Below are 21,047 nucleotides of genomic sequence, written 5' to 3'. Positions count from 1 at the left end.
TATTATTTCATTTACAATATAAATTGCAATCTTTGAATATGATGGAAAAATCTTATACCTCATTGACCTGTAGAAATCGTGTAAATGAGTATGTTATTTAGGCGAAAGGGTCATTTTTATTTTTGTAATAAACTTAATTTATTGTTTTTTATTTTTATCGTATTTTTATATTAATTTAGTGTGTGAAGTTGTTTAATTGTTTTAATGTTTAAAATATTTATTATTGTTTAGATTTTAAGTTAGGGTTTAGAGTTTTTTGTAGTTTAAAGATTATGAAGTAATATTTATGGTTTAAAATTTAAGGTTTAAAGTTAGGATTAGGGTATAGAATAATACAATTAATCGACTTTAAGAATTAAATTGATATAAAAATATGATAGTAACAAAAAGAATAAACTGAATATATTACAAGAACAAAAGTGACCCTTTTACCAATTGTTTACTATACCGGAATCAATTCCCAACAATTGCTAGGTTGGTTTTTTTTAAAGAATATTAATTTAGAATGTTTGAAAATATTATTCAAGTAATGTTTTAAAATGATAATAAGATTTGATGATATTAAAAGAACCAAACGGGTGAAATGTTGCGAAAATTAAAATTATTGAAAAAAATATTAAGATATTATTAGTATGAATAAAACAATTTTGGTGATAAAAAATTATTATTATTTTTTAAGATCTTAACTTCTAATATCATAAATGTCAAAGATTTAAATATTCAATGATAAATGATATAAAAATTATTTTTATATAAATACTAATGTTAATAAAAAATTATCATTAAATTTCAGAATAAAAATATTACAAAAACTAAATTGAACGGGTGAAATAAACACCGCCCACGAAGATGCTAATGCCAACTTAGCAGGGGATGGATAATAATCATATGAATTGATAGCTGTACCTGCAACACTTGGCCGACAGTTTTATTGAGTACTTACAAAATTTTGCCAAATGTTAAAGGATTGTTAAGTAATTTGACAAGAAAACTCGGGAAGAGTACCGACATAGACCAAGCAGAAAGCTACTAAATTAGATATACACATAAAATAGAAAGAAAAATAAAAGGAAAATTATGTAAATAGTTTCTTTTATTGTTGGTATGATTGAGTTCAGTTATTAATTTAAAAATTAAAGATAAATAATCTCTTATGTTATCAATTTATTTAATTTAAATTTTTCTGTCATTAATTTTCATTAACCCTTTAACATAAATAAAAAAAAATAACAAGAACGATCCAACAGGTTCTTCTTCAAAACAAGTAAAAAATAATAGAAACGATCAAACAGGTTATTTGACTATTTCTCTCTCTTCTGTTTATGTTTCAGTTTTACATACAAAAGCATCTTAATTCTTCAAAAAGCGTCCACAAATTTTCTATTATTACAATATTTTTTTCACAGGTAAAGATGGTAAGCTTACTATCATATTCATATGTTTATATCCCAAATATTTTCCTTACAGGTACGAGAACTGGTGAAATTATTTTGATAACTAAATGTATAACACCCCGAAGATCACAAGATCACAATGTTACATAGGACCACCTAAGTGGTTAACCCAAAAATTTTATTTTAAATTAACTAACTATAAAGTATCTGATAAAAAATTCATCCATGAAAAACAAAATAAAACACAATAATATTGTTTACAAATATGAGGAGCTCCCAAAATACCAAAATCATACAATATCGAGTTTAAATCAAACAGATTACGACTGAATACAAAAGGGTCCATAAATAGTACACACCCTCTAGGAATGACTTAAGACGTACTTTGAATACTTTGGCTGATCTGAAATTGCTACACTGGAATATCTAATGACGATAACTCCCCACGAATGACCTCCTAAGAACCTGGGCACGGAAACACATTCTGAGCACTAAGCTTACGAGCTTAGTGCCTCACTAATAACTGTATTATACTACATGCATTCACTAAATGTAGATGTCGACGGTACAGGTATAAAGACATAATAAGTACTAGTCTACTATATGTGGCAGACATAATAATGCGGCTGACAGTTATGCATCTCGGAGCTCACGCTCCCCTCTAGCCTGCCTAAATACCCGAAGTTACACTGGGGTGAGATATGAAATCTGCATCGGAAACATACACCCAACCAACTTACTCCCTTGAGTCTTAGGGCATCCGCGCCCAGTCGGCTGCTGAAGTGCTTTGGCAGTGACGAGATATTTGAACTGTACGATCGTATATACTAAAGTGACTCGGGTGTCCTGACTGTGTCCTAAGCATCAAACAAGACTAGTTTTATTTCACCCTAGTGGTTATTTTATCTAACTGTTGTGAGTTAATTATGGTTCAATTTGTAGTTTTATTTGATGGTATGCTGATATTGTTAGGCCCCTCAAGTATGATCCCTGAACCTTTAGGGGTATCGATACCCACCTTTTGGTATCGATACCAACTGACTATTTTAGGCTGATTTGGGAAGGGAAGTATCGATACTCCTGGTTGGGTTTCGATACTTTGGTGCTGGGATCGATACTGACCTGATTATCGATACGAAATTTAGATTCAATGTCTTGAAAAATGTCTCAATATCGATACATCTATAGAGAGTGCCAATACTTTACCCTCGGTATATATACCCTCTTGAGTATTAATACCAAAAATTATTTTGATGTTTTGATTTAAGCCTCGTCGGTATCGATACCACCCCATGAGTATCAAGACTGACCTTGCATTATCGATACTCCATGAATGAGTATCGATACTCCTTATTGATTTTACACTCTGACTAAATAACAATATCGTATTGTTCTTCCAGTACCAATACTCGCATATAGACATGCCCAGTTTTGGGCACGAAAAATGCTAACTTTTCATGCTAAAAGCCGTATTAAGGGTCCCAAATGTTATTAAAGTCTTATGTATGATTATAGGGGTTATAAAATGTCCATAAACATGCTAAAAACACTGATTTATGAATTCTACCATGAATATACTTTTATACTCATGCAACCTACCAAAACACATTTTAATTTCCTACATGTGGTAGAGTTGAGTTAAAAATAAGTTACATGATGTCCTAAGCTACTGAAAACTCCCCAAAAGCTCAACCAAGTACTAGTTTCTCATTTCCCTTGGCTTGAGAGGTTTCTCCAACTTGTTTCACTAAACAAGAATTAAGCATAGATGTTACTAATATTGTTGGGAAGCTTAGGAAGAAATTTAGAGCAACTACTAAGCTTAAATTCTTCAAAAACGAGCTGGTTTTCTATGGTTTTTCTAAAACCCCCCCACTAAACCCATATTTTTCTATAATTAAGAAATGAAGAGATTGAGGGCTTGAATTAGAGTTCTAGATTTGAGATTAAGATTCTTACCTTCAAATTACCAATCTTAGGTTGTAAGGCCACCAATTTATCTCTTTGTTTGGTTCTTGGAGATGAAGAATGAAGAGATAAAGAAAATTCTAAAAGGTATAATTACCATTTTAGTCACTCTAGTTTCATCTTTATTTTAAAACTCTCATTTTTTTACACATGTTGGTCCAAAATAAGCCCAAACCCAAAACTAACTTGGTCCAAGCTTCTCCATGAGGTTAAAGGATTTATTTAAGCCCACTCAAGTTAACCTTAAACTACTAATTCGAGTTTCAGGGCGTTATAACTCTCTCCTCCTACAAAGAAATTTCGTTATTGAAATTTACCTAGATAGAAGAGGTGAGAATACTGAAGCTACATGTTCTCCTTGGTTTCTTAAGTAAATTCTTAAACACCATGGTTCCTTTACAACACTTTTACTAAAGAAATCATTTTGTTCCTTAACTCCTCTGGTTAAGATTCGGATTGGCCCCTTCTAGGTCATGTCCTGATTTACATATACTTGCTCTAGAGGGATGACATGAGAATGATCAAAATGGTATCTCCTGAGCATGGATACATGGAACACATTGTGGATGCGCTCCAACTCTGGTGGTAAGGTAACCGGTAAGCAAATGATCCAACTCTCTTGAGTACTTCGTATGGCCCTATGAAGCGTGGGGTCAACTTTCCCTTTCGACCAAAACAAAACACTTTCTTCCATAGAGAAACCTTGAGGAACACTTTGTCCTCAACTGAGAACTCTATATCCTTACGCTTTATATTAGTGTAGGATCTCTACCTATCTAAGGCTTCTCTCAGTTGGCTTTGAATCAACCAAACCTTCTTTCGATTTCTCTGATCAATTATGGACCCATTATTTTACTCTTACTGAGTTTTATCTAACATAGTAGAGTTCTACACTTGTGCCCATATAAGGCATCATATAGAGTCATCTGAATGCTCGATTGAAAAATGGTGCTATAGGTAAGCTCCACTAAAGAAAAATGGTCATCCTAACTGCCCTCGAAGTCTATAATGGTGCACCTAATCATGTTCTCTAAGATCTGAATGACACGCTTTGATTGATCGTCTGTTTGAGGGTGGAAAGCGGTACTAAAATTTAGTTTGGCTCCTAGGGATTCACAAAGGGTTTTCTAGAAACGAGAAGTGAATCAATGATCTCTGTATGGTATGATGGAAATTGGTACACCGTGCAACCTTATTATCTCACGGATGTACTATTGAGCTAACCTCTCTAAGGTATAACCATCCTAACTAGGAGAAAATGGGCTTGTCGAAACAGTTTTCGAAAATGGAAGATCATGTTTTGAAATAATTTGATGACCGATTAATGATAAAACGTGGTTCAATGAGTCACCACCAATATTTTATTAGGGTGTGAATGGGCACCCAAAAAGTATTTGTCATTTAAAAAACATTCATTTTAATTAAAACAACAAATTTGACGTCTGCGTTACCAAAATTTGAGTTACAGAGTCTATTATGTGTGGGGAAGAATTAGCACCCCACAACGCCCTAAATCGGTACCTAGTCGATTTATTAGTTGTATTTGAAATTAAATTTAAGAATTCGAGTCTAATTTAATTTAAGATCCCCTACAAGTAATATACTTTGAATTTTAGGACGAAACACAATAATATTTAATTATTTCCTATCAAGAAGAATCGACATCTTATACCTTAAAGCAATCGATTCTTACTCCAATTGAAATAGAGAAATATTAAAAATTCCATCCTAAAGTTCATTATTAATTTAAAATAACAACACAAAATAATTTTAAGAGAGAAAATGATAATATCTAATTATTTCCGATCGAGAATAAATAGCCTTAGTCATTTATTACTCCAATCGAAATGAAGAGATATCACTATTTCGTCTTAAAATTCAATATTGATTCGATTGAAAATGATAATATCTAATTATTTTCGATCGAGAATAAATGACCTCTCATACCTTTAAGCAGATATTTATTACTTCAACCGAAATGAAGAGATATCATTATTTCGTCTTAAAATTCAATATTGATTCGAATGAAAATGATAGTATTGAATTATTTTCAATCGATAATAAATGACATCTCCTGCCTTAAATCAATCATTTATTACTCCAACAGAAATGAAAAGATATTACTATTCTCAATATCGATTCGAGTGTCACTATTTTAAAAACTCGTTGGAAAACACATGCAAAAATAAAGCAAATTAGAAGCATACCTCAAGCAAATACAATTAATTAATTATTTTACCAATATTTAATGAGAATAAGGATGTTCAATTATTTAAATACATCGAAACTAGACCTTAGATCTGATCTAACAATCTTTTCTCGGTGAATTTAATTAAATGAACATGATCTTTTTCTCAATCCCCAAATTTTAAAATATACTCAATTTAATTTGTGTCACTAAATGGGATAGCCTTTCATTTTAAAATTATCGAAAGTAACTTTCTTATACGTTAAGACAGTCACTTTACGACAATATTAAAATGAACGAATATTACCCTTAGTCAATTTATTTTGATTCGAGTCAAGAAACGCTTATGAGGGTTCATGCAAAATTAATTAATGACTAAAATGAAATAACATGCAAGAAATCATGCAAAAATAAAAATAAATAAAATGAAAATAGGACTAAAATGTAAATAATCAAACCAACATGTCAAAATTAAAACAAAATAAAGTACTAAAGTTACTTAAATGAGCATTTTTAATATTGAGTGCTAAAATTACAAAGAATAAAAACAAATAAAACATGATAACCAAATTAAAATAAACTAAAAATCATCACTACACATAACTAAACTGTAAAACATGCTAAACATAGAGGGATTAAAATGCAAAATAACCCTAAAAATATTCAACATGCACAAAAATGGGTAAATTATAGAATCGGTCCCTACAGGTGGCTAACATGCAAAAACACGTTAAAGTTAGGGGGACTAAACAACAATTATACAAAAAGTTATAAAGCATACATGGAAAAGGTAAATTACAGAACTGGCCCCTACATGTGACTATTTTGTAAAAACACGCGCAAGTTAGGGGAACCTAAACGTGATTTCCCCTAACTTTTTCTATAAATACAACTTTTTTTCTCATTTTAAACCGAGACTTAAAAAAATCAAAACCCTCTCTTCCTTTTCTCTCTTTTTCCCTCGACCGACCCATTGTCGGTCGCCTTACCCTGCCCCGGCCGCTGTCCGACCACCGTTCTGGCCATTGCACACGGTGGCTGGAGCTCCGAAATAAACCCAAAATAAACCTAAAACACTCTCCTAAACCTAGATCTAGGACTTAAACTACCTAAAAGGACCCTAAACAACCTAAACACCCCCGACCGTTCAACTTTCTCACACTCTAGCGACCTCCGACGAAGACGAAACGACCCTCCCCTGGTTCGACTCCCCTAACTAAGGTACGTATCTACTCTTTCTCCTAGTTTTGGTTACATGCAAGCCTATTTTCTATTTTATTTTTTCTTTATTTCAAAACTGAAAAGTAAATAAGAAATTAAGAAATGAAATCTTTGTTAACTTCTTGAATTCCTGTCAAACTTTCAAAACTTGATAAAAATGAATGTGTATACTCATTTTTCTGCAAATACCAAATTATGCACGCATGATGTCATTTTTCTATTACGAGCTTCATTGTCTCGTAAATCTTTACTTATTCACTTTGCTGAATCTTCATCTCGTGACAAATTGATCCTCTTGCCCCAAACAATTTTGCTCTTATTCAATTTCTTTGCCCTAATTTCTGATTCCGAGCTTAGGTCTAAGAGGCTTTTCCAAAATATAATTCCAGGAAAAATTATAATGTTTGAAAATATTTTTCTTCTTTTAAAAAGTTTGTTGAAAAAACAAAAACAAAATAATACCCTTCATAAGCTCATAATTGAAGCAAATCACAAAATATGAGTTCACTGAATATCCAAAGAATCAATTGCTCTTTAAATTTTCAAATTTATAACCCTTTGACAAGTGTTAAGTTTGATAGGTTGGTTTCAGGTAGGCTTCGTAATTTTTATAAGGTTTCAGTCATTGAGATGTCATCATTCCTCAACCGTTGTGAACATTTTGACATGCCTTTCTTTATTGGCTTGACATTTTAATTGGATGCAGAAAAAATTACACAACTAGCATAATTAATTGTTAAACCTCTTAGAGCACTTCTATTTTAGCTCTGAAATCTTTCTTTTGTTCAAGCTTCATAGATTGCTCCAGTAGAGATAGTGCATAAATATTGGTCTAGAAACAAAATTCCTGAGTGTTTGTGTGGAGTTGACTATATAACAAGTATTTCTCAACTCCCTTAGTTCATTTTCACTGATACTCTTTATTGAATCAAACACTAGGCATTATTGCCTTTATTCCTTGAAATTTATTAACTTTTATCATTTTCATTTTTTTAGGTGTAGCTGAAGGATTCATTTTATCACAAAGACTTTGATTTAACAACTATAGTGGAGAAAACACCAAATTTCCAGGTATTCGATCAATTTTATGGTTTGAATGTAACATATTCATAAAGTTAGACTTTCGAGTTACCTATATAACCAATAGCTTTAGCAGAATAGCTCAACTTTATTACATATACCTTATAATAATACTTTATTAGCTTTTTGTGTATACATATTCAATTTCTTAAACTCATTGAAAAGAACTTGTTATAGTCTGGATGTCATTGGAAGTTACAAAATTTCATCTTTAGAGTTTAATTCCCAAGTGACCAACCTGAATTAAATTTATCTGCTCCACCATTCCAGTTACGAAAATTAGAATCATCACTGAATATCCTTAAGAGAAGTGCAATCTAATTGTTATTGCAAAGTCATACACACTTTCATTTTGTTCACTCCTATACATACTTGAATTTCAAGCCCTTTAATTGTCTCTTCGTGAGAGAAGAAAACTATCTTGATCCCTGCTAGAGAAGGGTATCGTGTTATGGTGTATCTTATGGAGTAGAAGCAAGAGTTCTTATTTTATAAAGTTTTAATCTTGTCACTTTGTCAAAGATTTATAACCTTAATTATTCAAAAAGCTTTTAATTCAGTTGATATCCAGAGAATTTCAAGATTAAAATTTACTCATTGCTCGTATAACCTTATAAGGTAGCATTTTATTTAGTATGCTTAAAATTCAAGCGACTTATATTTTTTTAGAAAATGAAAAATAAATTCAAACAAAATAATAAACTTGTAAGTGCAATGAAGATTCCTAGTGGATTCAATGACTTCTTTTTATTTGTATCAAAATGCCTCATTACTCATTAAAGGACAATGCCCTTGAATGTTCAAATTCTAAACATTACGCTTCAATTCCCCACAATTCTTAGTAGTGTGCTCTAAGCTTCCTATGTGATAACTACACATTGCATTAACATCATAGTCTTTAGAAAATGAGGGTTCCTTTGGATTAGACTGCATTGAAGTCACCAGATTCTTCTCAACTAGTGTTGGGACCAATTCCTCACACATTATTGAAATCAGATTAATAGGAGTATTTTCTCGGATCGCCTTATGATATATGGTCTCATGATTAGTTGAATAACATCCCATTATACTAACTTAACACTTGCCTCGATATCACCACCATCAGTGCCCCTTATCCTACTATTCTTGAGAGACATAAATGAAGATGCCTGAGAAACTCTTGGTGGCAACCCATATTATGTGATTAATATAGGGAGGTTTTAATGTATTGATGAACAGAATGGTAAACTCCCTTCCAACCATAGGTGGACGTACTTGGGATGGAACATCCTTCCATCGTTGTGCGTATTGTCGAAAGCTCTCATTATACTTCATCTCTATATTTTTCAAAGTTGTTCGATCAAGGGATATATCAGCCATGTGCTTGTATTAACCTAAGAAGGCCAAAGCTAAATATTTCCAAGAATATATTTGAGCATGATTTAGCTAGTTATACCACTTGGAAGTGGATCTATTCATACTGTCTTGAAAATAATAGATCAATAGCTTCTCATTCTCCACGTGGCCAGCTATTCTCCTACAGAACTTGGTGATGTGGGATGAAGGACAAGTGACCCCATCATACTTCTCGAAGTCAGAAACTTGGAACTTTTGGTAAAAGGATGAGGTCGAGGACCAAACTTAATTCTTTGGCCTCAAACCTATATAAATACTCAACCATCTCCCTATATTTTATCTTCTCCAAATTTTTAGTTTTTTGGTGACATCATCCTTGGCTCTCTCCTTTTCAAATATCTCGGTCAAATTGGGGACCTTATTGTAAACATCAAAAACACTAGGTCTCGCTTTAGACATAGCAAAACAGTTAATATAGAGAGAAGTTCCAACCTGATATTGTGGTAAATTCTTAGCAGCAAAAAAATCTTGAGGTCTAGATTCCTGATGCACCAAGGTAGGCACTGAAATATGTATATGTGTGATACTTGAAGGATGTGAAGGGTCGTCAAGGACACTCTTTGTAGCTATCTCATGCTTCTTGAATATTTCCTCCATATTTTTTTAGCAAATCAACTTTAGAATTAGTGATGTCAGCCTCGATCTTAGTGAATCGTCCTCTTAACTCTTCTTGTAATTTTTCTGTTCTTTCTTAATTTTAACTAGTATGTTATCAATTTCTTTAGTTATATTCTTAGTACCGTGCGAATGTAAAGTATTCTTGCTTCTAATGGGGGATAAGATAACTACGATCAGAAATCTTATCTTATTATTATATATTTAAATAAATGAATATTTTAATACATGATTTTAAAATGCATTGATCAATGCAATGCAAAATACATGTATGCAAAAGATATTGATATCAAAATAATTGTTCATAGAACAATTCTAAAAGAACTGGAAATTTTCATGTACAATGGGAAAATGAAAATCAAAGATTACATATAAAATCTGGCTCTATCTCTTAGTTGTTCCACTCCTGCGAGTAGTTGGATGATGCCTCATTTTTCGTCCAACTCTAATTCTTCAAAAATATTTAGAGCTTCTTCTTCCTCTCCCATAGTGAAGGTTTATCAAGACGGTTCACTGCCCTTATCTACTACCTTCAGCGTTGAATCTTCCTCAGTAAGTAGACTATCTTCTAGTTCATGTTGTTTCTGCTTCATTCACGGTGGAATCTATTAAATTCTATATAATCAATCGAAAGACATTGTCATTTCAAGAACCTTATAATATGAATAAATACTCTAGAGATCAATAACTTTGATGAGATGTCATGTTTCATGCAAAAATGAAAACACAACAAAACACGTAACAGGACAAAAGGAATTCAAGTTAGTAGAAATGATAATTGAAGGAATATGAACAATCAAAAATTAAAGTTAAAAAGTAATTAAATACAACTCATAGATGAGTCTACAAATAAAAACACACAAAGGAAATTAAATTTATGACATGTGTTCTAGTTCTTTTAGGGTTTCCATATGGCTTTAGTGGGGTAGGCTTACTAAATTCTCTATATGGTGTTTGGTTCTAAAAGAGGTTCCCAAACTGTTCTTACAATCTATTAAGCTTAAAAAGACCTCAATTCTATCCCATTAGAGACTTTGATAATCGAATTCAGTCTAAGGGAACACATCTAGGGATGGCAATTGGTCGGGTTAAGGTCAGGTTTTTGGTCAACCCAACACGACCCAAAAGTTTTATATCTTATATCCGACTCAACCCGACCCAAAACTTTTATGTCCTACATTCGACCCTCCCAGACCCAAAAATATATATCCTCCACCTAAATCCAACCCGACTTGATATCTTAGAGTATAAATTTGACCCGATCCAAGTCTGTATAAATTAAGGATTTAATTAAAATAATAATAAATTTTTAAGAAAAATACATTATTATCCTTGGGTTGGGTTGGGTCAGAGTTTTTTCACCCTTTACCCAAACCCGACTCGACTCGACCTTATCACTTAAAAAATCTGAACCGACCCAACCTGAACTCGAATTTTTTGTTAAAAATATGATCATATCAGGATGAGTCGGGTCGAAACCCGTCAGATTCAGGTTAAATTGTCATCCCTAATCACATCACTAAATGTTTGTCATGGAAGAAATTATCCAAACATAAAGTATGTTTTCCAAAGGTACTTTGCCAGATCTATACGAGGAAAACCAATATTCCTCAGTGGTGTAATGTTTTCCCCTACTTAAGTGAATTGGGATAAAGCTCAGGTGTAGAGCTATGATATGCAACAGTTCTAAATATATTCAATCAAGTGAAAACATTAACTAGAGAGAAAATCTCTTTTTCGATTTTAAATGAACATAATAATTCATAAATTAAATAAATTCAAACTCAAAATTTCCAAATTTCAAATATAAGGTAATCGACTCGTGACTCGACTCTCTATTTGTTTTAGAAAACTAAATGTCCCCAGCGAAGTCACCAAGCTGTCGCAATCGGCCTTTCGGGGGAAAAGCTAACTAGTTACGGTGATGGGGTTTTTTTGAAAATATTTTTTATGAAAAGATGGAAGTCGTCATTAATAATTTTTAAGGTGCGATTGAAACACCTAAAATCGTATAATTTTAACAAAACATTTTTATTTTATAAAAAAAATCAAATTTTGGTTTAGGAAAAATAAAAAATTGGGTTCAAAAGTGAGTTATGCATGGGGAATGATTAGCACCCTCACAACGCTAAAAAATTGGTACCTAATCGATTACCATTTATTTAAAAAAAAGAAATTATGAGTTTGAGGTTTTATTTAATTTAAAATTCATTATGTGTGCATATTTTGAAAATGATGTTGATTTACCAAAACCAATAACAACCACCCCCGAACACTAGCGGAAGCTTTGATATCAATTTTAATAAAAAAAAATTGTCTTGAGGATTTATGAATCATGATGTAGGGTTTTGAAAAAGATGTTGATTTACTTCGGGAATTACTAGTGGTCACCACAGGGCATTATGAGAGAGATACACTATTAACTCCCTAATAAATGAGTATTGTCTCGTTTTGAAATCGAATTGTAATCAAACAATTTATTATTGAACCCAATTATACTAAATGGATTAAATAAGGCTTCCCTCTAACTTAAAGTGTAACACCTTACACTAGTACGCAACATATAACACCTTAAAGTGTCACATTGACTTTTCAAATCAGTTACTTTTACAAGATAATTGAAAATTTAAATTCACATTAAAATAAAACTGAATAATTTACATTAAATACAATCACGTGGTTTTACAAAACCGATTAGATCATATACGATTTAAACATTTAATTAAATGTCAACTAAACTTAATATAACAAAATACATACAATTCAAATCGTTTCTGATATGATTTTCAAGTAGGGCATGTTGTCCTGACTTACTTAACTTTAATCTCCTTCTTTGTACCTACGTGTGAAACACTCACACGCTAAGTCTTTGACTTAGTGAGGCATATAATGCATAATTAGAACATTAAAACATGTAATTACATAATTAACTTTTATAAACATAATAAGTGCAAAAACTATCATACACTTCACCCAACAAGAACATGTAATATTATGCACTATTTATTCATGTTATTTCTTTTAACATCCCATGGTACATTCTTGAGAAATAAAATCCTAAAACAGTTAGACATATTCTAAATATATCATAAAATCATATAAAGAAACTATGGAACATTTCATATAACAAAAGCATATATATATATATATATATATATATATATATATATATATATATATATATCATTATCAACATTCTCATTCTCATTCTCATTATCATTATCTTTCACTGTTCATTTATATCCTTTCTTTTAATAGCCCATGTATATCATTGAGAACTTAAGGTATGTGAGTGCATTGAGGTTATGGACAAATGTTGCCACCACAACTCGTATAAATTGCACCAAGTTCTACATAGAAATGTCCCGAAGGACGGCATAGAAATGTCCCGAAGGATCGCGTAGAATTGTCCCGAAGGACCACGTAGAACCCTCGATATTTGACATGCCAATTATACCCTTAGCTCTCATATCACATACTTATGGGCTTTACCTTTTATACCATTTCACATAGCTTATCACATAGGCATGTATTCACATAAATCATGGTCACATAACTTATATCTTATTCTCATATATCCACATATATCATAGTCACATAGGATAACATGTAACACATAACTCATATATAACAATGTATATAACACGTAGACATATGCTTGTATTCATGTACACATAGAAACCATATAAACAATATGCTTGTATTCATGTACACATATAAACCATATAAACAATATGCTTGTATTCGTGGAATCATGTAATCAAAACATTGGAAATAGACTCATTGCAAGTCTCATTTTCATAAAACACCATATACATATTAGTATGCACCCACCTTAGCCTCACATAGTAAAAGCAAAACACTTAGCACTCTGGATCGATCTTACAACTTTGAATCGTCTGAATCTTGCCTTCATTCAATATCTACACAAATATACGATCTAAATGAATATCAGAATTCATAATACTATAAATCAATCACCAATAGCTTAAGTTAAACGAAACAATTAATTCACCATTTCACTTTGAATAGTATCGGTACCCAAGGTACAGTATCGATTCTTCCTTATTGTGGTATCGATACTATATTTAAGTATCGATACCCTTTCTACATTCTGGAATTTATTTTTAAAAATGGCATCGATACTTTAACATTGGTATTGATACCCCTTGTACCGATACGACTACTTGGGTATCGATACTCTTTGAAGGATTCATAATTTTTTAACTTATGGTATCGATACTGTTCATCCAGTATCGATACCCAGACCCAAATATCACATATTTTCACTTTGAAGTATCGATATTGTTCATCCAGTACCGATACCCCTTCCCATAACTTATTCATTTTACCCGAAAATTTTCCAAAACTTTGCTAACTTCCTCACTTTACTCTCTTTTTAAACCTTTGAACTCAAGTACACCTATTCAAATAAACTTATATTACTTTAATACATCTTAACATCCAAAATCTAACTATAATACTTGAAACTAAAAATCTTACCAAATATTCAATATTGTTATTAATCCTCTCTAAACTCTTAAATCTCTTATTTTAACCGATGACAAGTCAAATATGACTTCAAATTCCATTTACAAACTCTTTCTGAACATTTCACTTAAAAACCTCTTATATTCAATCTCTAATAACTTGTAAATCTTTTAGTTTTTACTTCTCTTTAAACTTTCTTAAGCTTTCCTAACACCCCAAGAATCAAAATCAACTTAAAAATTGAGAAATAACAAACTTAGAGTTCTCTTACCTTAGCCAAGCACTCACGTAGAGAAGATGAAGGAGGGATGAAGAAGGGATGAAGAAAGGATTCTAGATTTCTCCGTAAATCTTCATTTCCTTCCACGTTTATGTAATACACCACTAATAAATTTTAAATTTATTAATTACCCAAAAGACCAAAATAACCCTACCTCTTTTAATCTTTTATAAACAATCCTTCAAAAAATATTCCAAATAAATCCTTGAACTTTTAAATTTTTTGAAATTGACCATAAAGTTTCAAAAACTTACATTTTAGCCACTAGCTTGTTTTTGGGATATTACAACACACTTTGACCGATAAGAGTGTCACATAGGACCACTGAAGTGGCTAATCAAACTTTTTCTTTAACATGCTTCCATAAAAAAATATTTACTAGTAGAAATTCATAATAAAATAAATAAAAACGTTTATACAAAGAATTTATGCTCGAGAACTCTCACAAAATAATTAGACAAAAATATACAAACCATCTTTTAAAACAAGTAATGAATCGAGTATACAAAACAAGAAATTTTGAATATGCATGCCCTCTAAAGGACTCGAGACGTACTTTTTTCTGGATCACTGCTGGTTAATAGACTCTCCTATGATTTTTCACCTAATATGTGTAAGGAAACAAATTCCAAACGCTGAGCTAACTAGCACAATGCCAAGCTAATAACTAAATTATACTAACAATGATCATTTATAAAATGCTTAAATAAATGAATAAGAGTGTACAATGAAACTATCTAAATTCCAACATCAGTGAGTGTCCTTGTGATACTCACTCTCTATGCTATGATAGACATCATGGTGCGGTCGAGGTATTTTTACATCTCGGAGCTAATACACCCCTCTAGTCTATAGATGATGTGGCCCCCGAAAACTCTGTATCGAACACCACACCCCCGAATAGCCCACCTTTTACGAGTGTTGGACCTTAAGCCCTATCTAGTTAGTTTTAAGGGCCTTGCGTCCTACCTAAAGATATATCCATATTGCCACTATACTTTCGACATCCTAAACTAAAGAAACTTGGGTGTCTAAATCACTTCCCCGAGCATCAAACAAGACTAGTCTTTTTTGTCCCTATTTTATTATGTTTCTACGTTCGATTTACATTTTATTATTGTTCTCACTTGTAGTCTTATTTGGGAGTAATTATAGAATTCTTGGGAAAACCTCACTTGCCTCTATAATTCTCCTTGCTTAAAAGCCTAAAACATACCCTTGGTATCGATACTGACCTTACAGTATCGATACCCTACCTAAGGTATCGATACCCCTATAACTATTTCATCCATTGCAACCCAACTTTAAACACTTTCTCTAGCATTTATTCTAGTGTTTTACACATATTTGAGCCCATTTATGGTCATACTATGGTCTAGGGTATCTCGGATAACATTTTGGGTGATTTTTAACATTTTGGGCAGGGGTTTTGAAACCTCCCAGAGGTTTCAAAATCTCTTAGGCAGAATGTCATTCTAGGCAAGGGGTTTCGAAACCAGCCTAGGGGTTTCAAATCCTATGCTGCATATTTCACTTTTCACCTGAGAAAACTCTCCAACACACACTCTCAAAGTCCTTAATTTCCTACCTTGAGGTTTCATAATTATTATTGAAGTTTTATGTAATCATAGGAGTAAAAAATAAGGCTTTATAACATGCTAATAACACCAAAATACAAAAATCACCATGGAAATCATCTTATCATGCTTTATCTAACTTTCAAGCAACAACAGCTTCTTTAATGACCCATAATAAGTATAAGAGAGCTATAAGTGTGGATACCTTGTGTTCTTGGCTAAATGCAAAGCCCCAATCACTGTAATGGAGCTTTCTCTTTTCTTTTGGCATTTGAAGTTTCTCCTACCTATTTCACTATTTAGTGTTAAGAAAATGAAATTCTAAGTGAACCAAAATGATGTAAATAAGAGTGTAAACATTTCTTAAAACTTAAATCTATCAAAGAAACTTGGAATCAAATATTTCTATTGAGCCTCCCCAAAAACCCATTTTTGAAACTATGGTAAAAGCTTAGAAAATGGGGTTTAAATTAAAGCTTGAAGAATGGTGATTCAAAATCTTACCTTGGTTTAACCAAAAAGGAAATGAAATGCTTAGAAAATAAGATATATTTAAGATGGAAGATGAAGAGAAATGGAAAATGCTAGAAGGAATAAGGAGAAGAGTATTTGGTAAGATTTTAGGGGTTTTGGTTCACGTGAATCTAATATAAAATGAAGGAAAAATTTTCATCTTCAACAAATTGGATAAACTACACTTTAGGTCCCTTAGACTTCGAACCCTAATAATTTTCACAACCTTTCGTAAACCTCTTGAGCCAACTCAACCCAATTCCCATTCAACTTAGTCCAAACTATCTTAATACATCTTTTAGGCTCTAAAATGGGTATTAGGTTGACCCAAACTACTGACCCGGGTCTCAGGGCATTACATAGTATCAAATTATGAAATTTAAAGAACCTGGAGGACCAATCCTAAAAATATAGGCTCTAATATTTATCATAATCGTTTTTAATCAGTTATTGAATTGAATAATTGAAATGGACCCTCGATCATTAAGTCGAGGGCCAAATCAAATATTTCCTACAATAAGGGACTAAAAGTGAAATTAAGCCTAAAATGGAGGCTCTAATATTAATCATAATCGATTCTAATCAATTATTAAATCGAATAATCAAAATGGACCCTCGGGCATTAAGGCAAGGGCCAAATCGAATATTCATATAACTAAAAAAGTTCATGGACTAAATCTAAACTATTTCTAAATTTAAGGACTAAATCTAAAGTTTAAACATTTTACTAAAAATCTAAAACTAAAGTCTAAACTTAAAATCTATGTAACAAGCAGGGACTAAATTAATGAAAACTAAACCTAACAATATTTATAGACTAAGACTAAAATATAATAAATTAAAATCAACGCGAATTAAGCTAATCATACTTAATGGGTATTAAATTAAAAGTAAATGAAAATATGACATTAAATTTGAAATAAATAAGAAATAACAAAAATATGAACCAAAGTGTAAAAAAAGCTAAAATTAGGAAGATCTCAGTATAATTTTCACATTTTTAATAAACCTAATAGTTAATAAATACGAGAAATGTAAAATTGTGCAATTGGGACAATATAATCGAAATAACTAAAAATAACACAAATCAGGTGAACAAAACGTAAATTCGCACTAAAAGTGGGAGGACTTAAGAATGAATAACCCATTTTTACTTCAAACGCATGAATACTAGAGCCTAGAGGCCCCATTTTTAATTTTTTTTTATTTCTTAAACCTAATCACTAAAAAAAATTCTCTTGCGCCGCGAGTAGAACCCCCAACTCCCCAAACGGTGGCCCTTCTTCACCTTGACCATTCTTACTCCGACCGAAGAAAACCCTAAACCGAGTCAAACCAACAAACACTCCTACCCCATTGTATTTTCCTTCAACCGAGAGCTTTGGAAGACCATAGCCGCCGTAAATCAGTGTTTCCTCTTTTCGACCACCATTATTGTTGGCTGAATGCACTTAAACCTGACTCAAAAGTTACCCCAACTCTTTCTTCTCCTTTAACCCCCTAAAACCAAACCCTAAAAACGCTAAACGAAGGATCCTTAGATGGTCGAAAGCCTTTCAACTCTCGAGCTTCCTTCTCGGATGATTGCATCCGGTGACGAGAAATGAACCGAAAGGTAAACGAAAAATGAAACCCTACTATCTTATGATTTTTTTTCTCCTTGAAAAATAGAAAATTAAGGGAGTTATCGAAATCGAAAAAAACAGGTTTAATTTTTTTTCACAATTTTAGTTTCGTTTGTGAAAACAATTCCACTATTCATGCATATGATAATAACAATCTTTGAAAGATTCTAATATGTAAGATTAACTAGAATAAATCTTTACGAATAAGTAAATATTTTTAATTTAAATTTTTTAAAAATCTAACATACATAGGAGTCAAATTGTAAAAAGAAAATAATCAAAGGCTAGATTATAAATTAGGGAAAACTACACATTTGGTACTACAACTATCATTTTCCTTCCATTTAGTCGCCAATGTATTATTTGGTTCAAAATAATATTTAATGTTATGTTTTGATTTCATTTTGATCATCTACAGTTAAAAATTTAATGGTGATGTTGACGTATCACCATATAGTATTGTCAATTCAATATTGATTTAAAAAAATCTCAAATAAATATTTTTGTCGTTTTTTTTTAAAGGACGATGATTAAAAAATAGAATTAAAACGTAGTGTAATTTTGAAAAAAAATAATTGGACAACCAAAATGGAACATAAGTGATACTTGAGATACTAAACCTATAGTTTACCCTATAAATTAAAGTTAAAGTCACGAGTCAAATTAGAGGCTAAATTACTAAAAAAATGGAATTAAAACAATAAATCGAAGTAAAAGTCAGCGAGAAAGGGAGTATTTATAGTCGATCCTTATTCATGAACAAGTAGTCAAACAAAGGAGGAGTGCATTTGCGATTAACAAACACTACAACTAAAAACAAAACCACAATCCACAGATAGAAAAATTCTTCAGTTTGGTTTCCGAAGAAAAACTCTCGTGTCGAAGTTCTAATAGGATTCCATAATTATATCCACTCCATGCATTTTAAATCTCAAAACCCTCGTTTTACTTTCACTATATATATAATGTGTGTAGGCATATACGTATGTATATATATCCACGTGTACGGCAAGAAGTATTTGTTGGATTAATGGATTATAAAGGTCGAGATCGAACAGTAAAGTATGGAGGTGAAATCCCGCTAGGGTTTAAGTTCCTGCCTACAGAACCAGAATTGATCAATAATTATTTGATAAACAAAGCGATTTACAGTCGCTTCTCATCTTCAGATTTTCAAGAAATCAATGCGACTGATCTGTTCGAGAAATCTCCAAAGAGTTTAGGTATGTTCTTCTACTTCTTGTTTCACTATGAAATTATGAATTGTGTTTTTGTTTTATTTGTTATAAATTACATACTATGGTTAGCTAAATTATGTTAATGACATGTTTACAGATGCTCTCTCTGTTGCTTAGTTGCTTTATATGTCTGTCAGTTTGTATCTGAGTTGTGTAATCTGCTGATAGTGATCATGGTGATTTACTTTCAAGTAATTTGAAGAAAAAATTATATAAATTAATAAGTTATTTTTATTTGATAAGATTTTTTGAATACATTCCCTCGAAAATACGAGTTTTAACTTAAATTTTATTCTTATTTTTCCATTTTAAGTAAAATGTGACGTAAAACCTTTTTAATTACTTTTTAAAACTATGCATCAATATTAGTGTAACCAAACAGTGGGTAATTTTCTTTAAATAAAGAGTAGTTAAATTTAAGTGAAATTATGATAACTTTTTCAATTTAGAGTGATTTTATTTTAACTTCATCATCAACTCCGAACTGATGTTGTGTCAAAGTTTTATCTGTTCTGTTAAATGTTTGTTTAGCTAAATATGACTTCAATGTTATATTAATGATATTTTAACAAAATAAGTGGAAATAAAAAAATACATATATTTTGAGGGAATCAACTAAAACAACTCAAAAAAATAAAAAATTCAAGAGCTTATTAACAAAATTTGAAAATCTTATGATACTTTATGTATTTTTTTTATATAAATTCTAAATCTAATCTTAATTCTTTCTATAGGGATAATATAGGAAAACTCTAGACGAAAGAATGATAGTGTTCTTCTTGACTCTAGAACTCATAATCTAAGAGAATACGAGGGACTAAAGATGGACAACTTGACCAATTGATCAAATGTAACTTGACCAATCGACCAAATGTAGCTTGGCCAATCAACCAAATGTAGCTTGACAAAATTAACCAAATGTAGTTTGACCAATCCACCAAATATATTTGTCCCAGTCCTTAAGTCATGCAATTGTGAATAGTGATAGATCCACTAAGGCTTGAGGGTGGATAAGTGCCCATCATTGAATTCAAATATTTTAAAATAATTATTTATTTTACTAATTGTGTCTACTATAAAATTTTATTTGTATCTATCCATATAAGAATTTTATATCATTAATATATATTTGTGTAAATTTTCCATTTTTAAAATGTATTCGTGAGTGGGTATAAATATATTTATTTGTGTAATAATTTTTTACTGTTTGATTTGGCAGTACAATTCCCTAATGGAGAAAGAGAGTGGTTCTTTTTTATTTACAAAGACGGAAGCTTTGATAATATAATAAATAAAGCAGAACAACTAGGGTTTTGGAAATCAATGTATGAGAAATTGGTATTAGACGAGAATGGAAATGTATTAGCCAATATGATTCATTTCATTTATTTCTCTGATAATAAAAAAACTCATTGGAGAATGGAAGAATATCAATTACCACGTCATTTCTACGCTCGACATA

Source organism: Hibiscus syriacus, unplaced genomic scaffold, assembly GCF_006381635.1.
Source record: "Hibiscus syriacus cultivar Baekdansim isolate YM2019G1 unplaced genomic scaffold, ASM638163v2 tig00113724_pilon, whole genome shotgun sequence".
NCBI lineage: Eukaryota > Viridiplantae > Streptophyta > Magnoliopsida > Malvales > Malvaceae > Hibiscus > Hibiscus syriacus.
Note: the sequence above shows the minus strand (reverse complement) of the source record.